Here is an 8,662-nt window from a genome sequence, read left to right as displayed (position 1 = left end):
TCAATTTACCTGTACTGTGGTTTTTGTTTCTGGCCGGCAGGATTCCGCTGATGCAAGAGCCTTTACTTCGACCTCTTTTGAAGCGTAAATCTTTTTATTACGGCTGAATAAGGGTTCTACTTTTCTCCAAAGTGCCTTCTGAATCTGAATAACCAAGCGGTTTTCTTTAGTCCGTGAATGTAATGTTTTTCTGCAATGTTGTATCACGCTGAGTCCAGCTCGTTAGTTTACTTTGCAGGATGTTTTAAAATTATTATCACGGATAGTGATTTTTACAGATCCAAAATTATCTGAATTATAAGAATGAAGTACAGCTTAAACTGAAGCTGCGTCAACTATGGAAGAATTGCATTGTGACTCAGTGGACTCTGACAGGTTAGTCTTTTTATAAAGATAATATGAGTCTTTTGACTGGATCTCGTATTCCCTTCCTTGGTAATAGCTTTTGAATGTGTTTGGACTGTTTTGTTATTTCCACTGTTTTTTTGTTATTTCATTAGTTGCCGGGTTGGCTTTGTGCTTAGTTGCTTTTACAAGAGCAACTTTGGTTGTTCTTTATTGTGGGGAGAACGGTACAGCCGTTAAATAGCATCGACTTGCCAAATCCAGTTGGTAAGACTCCAAAAACATCCTGGCCTTTCAGGATAGATTCGAAACACTCTACTTGAAGCGGTTTAAAATTAAGCGATGGAAAGTTATCGTTACTCAGGGTCCTCAGGGAAAATCCGACCCAGCGAAGCACTGATAAAAACTGCTGGTCTACCCGCCACCTTCGACTGCGGTTTTGTTTATCGTATGCGATCTTAGGCTAATTTAGTACACCCACAAATTCTGGGTGTTTGGTGGTCATGTGAACGGCCGATGCCAGGGCCTTTTACCGCCCCACCTCCAAAGCCAGGAAAAAGCGCCCTGGGGACGAGGTTGACTATATATCCTTATGGTACCGATCAAAACTTCTTTCAGCCTCTCCTTCCTTCTTCTTTCCACTTGATGAATCAGTTTAAGAATCACCTCTCGGCAGCTTTTGACATATTCCCGTCTTCAGCTGCTGAAAAGTACGGATGCAATAAAAAAATATTAGCCTAAACCCACAAGGGTACCACTTATAATAGCCTCTATGGAGAGGCTAGCTCAGCCCGAAAGAGGTACCTTTTCAGGCTTCTGGTATTTAAATGGCAAGGGATTTCACTAGATGGATTATACGGAACTTCCCTTGGATAGAAAGCTGTATGCATACGAAACCATGGTAATTAGTGAATTTGACTTATCTTCCTTCGTCTTGTTTAGAAAGCAGAAAAGTTGTAGAGAAAGAATGAAAGATGGTAAATCTTAAGCTCGGTGAAACAAATCTGAAATGAATCAATCAGCATGTTATAAGCGCCAACACGAGCTATCAGAATCGACCAAGGATAACATCAGAAGTAGAGTGACCTCTACTTTACAATCAGCCTCATTACCGAACAGTAACTTGACTCCTGACGAACAGAAAGCAATTAAACGACTGAAAACAGACGAGAACATAGTCATACTGCCCACCGACAAGGGACGGGTGACTGTTGTTATGGACAAGACAGACTGCAACGACAAAATGGACTCGCTTGTTAACGACAAACAGACCTTCGAAGTACTTAAACGAGACCCGACACCCGCACTGCAACGTAAACTTAACAACAAACTGCTTACACTGAAGAAAACCGACAAGATCTACTTTCGACGCTACAACAGACTGCGGTGTAGTGTTCCGCAGCCACCCAAGCTGTGTATGGACTACCAAAACTGCACAAACCCAACATACTTATGCGGCCCATAGTTTCTTTCTGTGGGTCCCCAACCTACCAACTGTCTAAATACTTAACTAACGTACTGAAACCGCTGACTGACGAATCTAGACACAAACTACAGTCTACTGAGAACTTTATTGACGCCATTAAGACAATACAGATACCGGACGATCACGAACTAGTGTTCACCAGTATTCCACTTCAACTGGCTCTAGACTGTACTGAGAACGTTATTAAGAACTCTACTGTTGAACTACCACTACCTACAGACGACATTATGGACCTACTTCGACGTACTTTCAGTAAAACGGCAAACACTACAAACAGTTACACGGTACAGCTATGGGCTCTCCAGTTTCTGTTGTTGTAGCGGAAATTGTCATGCAAAACATCGAGGAACAAGCCCTAGCTACCTACACGCGAACTGTACCTCTTTGGTTACGTTACGTTGACGACACATTCACCGCCGTACACAAAGACGGAATCGACGATTTCCACGAACACCTTAAGGTGGCTGAACACAGTTTTGCGTGCGGTCAGCGGTAACTCGCGTGAAGGAGAGTGTTTTAACTTAGACAAACAAACATGGCGGCGAAAAAGCAATGGTAAACAGAAGGCGATTTCTCAAAATCTACTCATTAAAATTTTGTGATATTTGGAGGAATTTTTACTTTCATCGTATCTTAGATAATGAGAACTTGAAAATGGAAGTTGAACAGACGATTTTTGTGACACATTTAATAATTACAGTACAATTATATTACTGATTATCTAAAAACCCCTATGTTAAAATTTGGTCAAATAAGTTTTAAATGGTATTGATTAATTATAGTAAGCTATGTCCAAGTTTATAGGAAAATCTAATGAGTGAATTTTCTGTAAACTGAGCAAAAGTGAAATTTTAAGGTTGTATTCAATCGTTCATGTTGCCATGGAAACTACGAAAATGTCAAATTTTACCTGTCAGTCAAAATTTTTCATCAGTATATTTTTCGCTTGCCAAGTTTCAGCTTGTGAGCTGCAACCCTTTTCTTGCCATGATTTGGCAAATGATATATACTCACAAACTGCCAAAACTGTGTTCAGCCACCTTAACAGACAGAACGCGGACATACAGTTCACCAAGGATGTGTACAAATCCACGAAGGAAGTTCTTAAAGATTTCCGATGTAATCAAAAGAATAAACTGCAACACCACCTAACATCTCAAGGTTTTTTCTTCTCAAATGTTATCAAGTATTCATTGTCATCTGTTAATTCTATTTGGTCAGAATCCCAGTCTTATCTACCCAAATGCATCCGCTACATTAACAACTCCCTCCCTACACGTAAGAATATGGCAAGATGGGGATTATCACAAAGTCCTGATTGCTCCTTTTTTTGTATTTTAATGAATTTTTCTTTTGTTATGTATTACATTTTTTTACACACTGACTTGTGAACACGTAGAAAAAATACAAAAAATGGAAAGGAAAACTAAACATTTATACATAGCAGACTAACACACAATTACATACTTACAAAAAAGAAACAAACAAACAAACCCCAGTACCTTCTTTTCTATTTACATTAAAAAAATAAAAAATAAATAAATAAATAAATAAAATGAAATAAAGTAAATAAAAAATAAAGATTAATAATAAATGAAGTAAGCGGAGAAAAGATCGTATGCTAATCAGATTTATATTTGCTCCATTTCATATTGTGGGTCTCCAACTTATTGTTTGACTTAGCGATCATTGTCTATATTAAGAAGACAGTATTAATTTTGGAATGAAGAACTCTAATGGAGGAGGATTGCTCCTTTTGCCTTTATCCTGAATCATTCCTTGATATTGTCGCTGGTTCTCAACAGCACCTTGATTGCTTCACCTGGAGACACGACACGGTGGGCACCTAGGACGCAAAAAGGTGCATCCTAGGAACTACTTCTCCATTTTTTTTTTTCGTTTGAGCTCAAACTTTGCAGGATGGTAGAACTTTGTATTTTTCTTGTTTTTCGATTTTAACAGTGTTTGGCGGGAAAATGACGTCACAAGATGACAGAAAAATCAAAATTTCAAGATATGGCAGAATAAGTATTTTAAAAAAGCACGACACGATAGAACAGAATGTGAAAAAAAATCGAAAAGCTCGATTGGAATACCAGGTTCTACCATCCTGCAAAGTTTGAGCTTAAACGAATAAAAAATGCAAAAGTAGTTCCAATAATGCACTTTTTTGCGTCCTCTCAGATTCACTTCAACCTGTAATTAATGTTCACTCTTCACTGTATGCCGATGTTAATGGTTTTCTGAATCCCTCAATGATAACTGCTGAAAGTTATCGCCCAGGCCACGGTTGTTCAAACGTTGGATAGCGCTACCCACCGGATAAATCACCATCCAGTGCACAAGTATTACGGACATCAATTACGCTATCCGCTGGATAGAGAATAATATCTGTTGGATAGCGCTGTCGGACGTTTGAACAACCAGGGCCAGGGGCCCGTTTCTCGAAAGTCCCGATAATTAACGGGCCCGGTAAGCTGTTGCCGTTTACATTAAAGATCGACGTTTCTCAATAGTTTTGCCTCTAACATGATAAAACCATCAGTTAAAGAAACAAAATGGAGTAGTTTGCTAGCCAGGGCCAGCGCTCTTATTCTTTATATTTCTACTTGAATATTTGATTTCAGGCCCGAAAAGTTACCGGGACTTTCGAGAAACGGGCCCAAGATTTTTTTTTCCTAATCTAGTCCAAGTGCCTATATGTTCTAGAATTAACAGTTGGTTTAGAGTCTAACCTTAACAACAATGCAGTGCGTAAAAAAGAAAAGTATCTAAACTTGATCAAAGAAATTAGCGATGTGTGACATTTGTTTACCTATCCATAAGCTCCCTTGGCGTTTTCTCCCACGAATGCTCTACGTTTTTAGACAAGATGAATGACATTGGCATCGACAAAAAGCAGCAACATTATGTAAATATAGCCATTAGAGCAACATATTACATCTTTTGTCGTAGAAATTGGAATTGGGGTAGCCCAGACTTAATGCAATTTTGTTTTTTGTTTTGTTTTTGAAGGATTCAATCTCAAGCAGCCAATTGTAAATTGCCTATACGTAGCGAGATCTACAATTGTACATTCAAAAACACAAATAAAGTTTCCATTATTATATCATCATTATTTTTGTTTTTAAGAAGAAAAAATCCAATACGGGCTGAACTCCTCCACAATCTGTAAGAATAAAGTGTTAGTAAAAAATAATACTAACATCAATATCAGCAGCTTATTTATGTGTTGAAATTTCAAATAGTGTCGATCTTCTTTCTTAATGACCAGACATTGACGTGTGCTGTGTGCTGTGTGCTGTGTCCAATGGTGGGTGTAGTCACAAGTGTGTGAACACTGTGGGAGGCCACAAATGTGAATGTCCAGACCCAGAACTGAGTTTATCATCTGACAACAAGACTTGTAATGGTAAGTATAAAAGAATGGCTGCTGTCTGACGTTCAATAGTTATTCTAGTTTTAAAAAATAACAATTTAAATGCAGGAACTAAATCAGTGCTTTGATTCAATAATAATCTAAATAATTGATCTCCTTTCTACATTCTTTAATCGCCAAACAAGTGCTGAAGTTCGTAAAGGATGACTTGCTTCTGTCCTTCAATAGATTATTTTCGTGAGCGTCATTTATTTTTATCTTTTTATTTTAGCTCCAGGTGTTAACGTGCAGTGTAAGAGTGAAAACATGACCATCATCATCCCCAAGTCCCTCCTCTTTGGTATTGACCGTGAACACTTCGACTCCTGGACACCAGTTGCAAAGCTGCAGAGAATACCACCCACTTCTCACTCACAACACCGCTGACTGGCTGTAACACAACAAGCAGGCACACACCCACAGCCATCGTCTACTCCAACGCAGTCTTAGACATGCCCGTGGCTGTTAAAAATGTGGTGACACGTGTTCGTAAATTAGAAATACAATTCAGCTGTTTTTACAGCAAACATGGTGTGGTTTCATCAGTTGGTTGGAAAGCAAGTAACAGAAAGCTTGTGTTTAGCAATGAAGGAGAAGGGAATCTGACGCTCGCACTTGATATGTTTCCTAACAAAACATTCGTGAGTCCTTACACGAAGAGGGACTTCCCTGTGGCAGTGATACTTCGCAAGCCCCTATTCTTTGAAGTGTCTGTCATGTCAGATGACAAGCAGCTGTCAATCAGAGCAGATCGCTGTTATGCCACACCCACTCAGGATCGTATGAACCCTCTGAAGTATGAGTTCATTAAACAAGGGTACGATAAAAAAAAATACATTTTAGTACAATGACATTTTTAAAATGCACTCAGTTAATTAAGCAACGATATACGCAGATAGGGGGACTGGAGCCGAAAAGTATCCTGCAATTGTTTCTGGGATCGTTAGTGGTGACGCGCATGTCAACTGTTGGCCATTTTTGTCCTGTACCTAGTAAAAGTCCCAGAAGTCTTTGCGAAACTTATTTGGCCCATTTTCCTTCCGGTTTTCAAAGTAGCGAATTGTTGCCGAAGAAAAGCAATGGCACCCTCGCGTGTTTTAGGGGGAGGGGCTAGTGGAGTTTGGTGAGTTTTTAAACTGACTCACCGGCGTAAAATTCGTTATGTAGTCGGCCACTAATGTATGGCATGCACTTAATTTAAACGATTAAAGCAATTAATTAAACCGATGTAGACACAGCACTATCTACATTTCTTTTTATGTGTACTTAATTTTTAACTCGGTCATAAAGGTAGTTATACCTTTGTTTGATTTCATTTCTCTTAGATGCCCAAGTGATGCAACCTTACAGTACCATTCTGCGCCCTTAGCTGGTGTTCAGCGGTTTAGCCTGGAAGCCTTCAAGTTTATTGCAGATCATCCATTTGTTTTTCTTCACTGTCATGTGATCCTTTGCAATGCCTCTGACCCAGGTTCCATATGCAATAAAAGCTGTTCGTCAAGTGACAGACGAAGACGTGAAGTTAGTCCCCAAGAAAATGACGCCTACACTTTGAGAGAAGGCCCAATCTACCTGGCACGCGGAAAAGACGAGGAAATACAATCTGGTGGTCTGGGTATGAGGGGTATGTATCAGAGGACATGTAGCATAATATTTATAAGATGACTGAAATAATCAGCATTTGGTTCCAGTTTAAAAGAACCATCTTAAAATGGACTATACGCGATGATGATTCTGATACTTCTGATTCAATATTGCGAAGAACTTTATTACAAAACTTAAAGTAAAGGACGGACTCTCTTATAACGTCTGGCTGCATCTAGTACACAATATCCCGCCCTCCTTTTTGTCTGCATACTGGCACCCTCCGATAGCATATGTAGCCATCCTAATTTCACCAAATAAACTAGACTCTAATTCTTTCACTTTGTAGCCTTCATGCTATTCGAATCTTCAGCTTCTACACACTGTCTGATTCTAGTTCATTTCTATAGCTGATTGCAAACTTATCGAGCCTTGCACCTAAATTGCGTGATTGAGCATAAAAAATCTTTCGCAACAATGACTCAAACACCCTGAAAGGGTGAGAAGTAAGAAGTGTGTCCCGTTTCTTCGTTCTCGACCATTTTGTTGATTCTGAAGCTAAATTTCATCTTTCTAGGTTCCAGTCCCTCCATTATAATGGCTCTACTTGTGACAAGTATCGCCTTTCGATGGGTACATCGCTGATAACCCTTAAGAAGTCGCCTGACAGGACTAATTGTAATATCAAGTTACGACTAAAAGAATATGAAACCATGCTGATTCACGTTAACTTGATGTGACACATTTAAAGGGTACCTTGGATTACGGAAATTCAAACTGATGAGCTTAGTTGATTTGTTTTCATTGTTCAACGGCTTTTTGCTTTCAACGCCGCGAAAATCTCTCTATAAAGTAGAAAGACAACTCAAACTTTTCACCTAGCCGAATTCTTTTATAATTCTAAAACAATATAAACGCTATTTTCAATCTTTAACGCCATGCCAAACGTCGCACTTTTCATGAGACAAACCAAACTAAGTGAGTTAAGTTTGACGTCTGGCTCAGTTAAGTTCGTCTGAATGAGTTTGGATCGTCCAAGACGTTCTATCAGTCCCTTCCAGACGGATAGAACGTCTGACGATCGTTTCCGGGACAAACGTCAATCTTCACATGCGACGAACTAAACTAAAGCTTTAGTAAAACGGGCAACCAAAAAAGTGCAACTTGTCAGTTAGCAACATTGCTGGAAAACGAGTTGAATAGCGTTGTTGTGCGTTTTACCACCCACGTTCAAACCCTGTTAACAACTTTATTTGTTCCAAGACAGGTTTGATGTGAGTGATAAAACGCGCGTATCATCGTTATTCAACCCTTTTTGCGGCAATGTTACAGGACAAGTTGCATGATTTTTGTTGCCCGTTTTTCCTTACCTTAAGAAATAGAAGACTTGTATGATAATGCATATTCAGGTACCCTTAGACAAAAAAGATTTGAATAATTTTGAGTGGAATTATTTGGCACTATTCATTTAAATGATAGTTGGAAAGGGAAGTAACTTGATTATAACCTTTTAAGCTTGCATGTTTTGTTTTCCTAAATAAATTCAGATGACACGATTTTCTCAAGAAAATTTGCCTTAAAGTCGTTTAATAAATTAGGCATCCAAATGCACGTGAATAGGACGACATTTGAAAGAATCAGTTCTTTGGGGTAACATCACGTGGTCTGAAATTGAAAAATAAAACATGCATGCTAAGAATTGCCCCATGTAAGGGATTCCGGAATCTGGGAAACTTTTACCTGTGGAATCTGAAATCTTGGGCTTTGGAATCCGGAATACAGATCAAGGAATCTGGAATCCAACTAACGATTGGAATCCCGAATCTAAC

The 8,662-nt window shown here is 39.0% G+C and overlaps 1 pseudogene; it reads left to right on the top strand.

Annotated features, from left to right (window-relative positions):
* Positions 1 to 1,354: 1,354 nt before the first annotated feature.
* LOC140953731 (ZP domain-containing protein-like) lies at positions 1,355 to 7,478 on the top strand (annotated as a pseudogene).
* Positions 7,479 to 8,662: the final 1,184 nt, after the last annotated feature.

This window comes from Porites lutea, chromosome 12 (genome assembly GCF_958299795.1).
Source record: "Porites lutea chromosome 12, jaPorLute2.1, whole genome shotgun sequence".
Taxonomy (NCBI): domain Eukaryota; kingdom Metazoa; phylum Cnidaria; class Anthozoa; order Scleractinia; family Poritidae; genus Porites; species Porites lutea.
The sequence above is the reverse complement of the archived record's forward strand: the minus strand, read 5'-3'. Positions and strand labels throughout refer to the sequence as shown.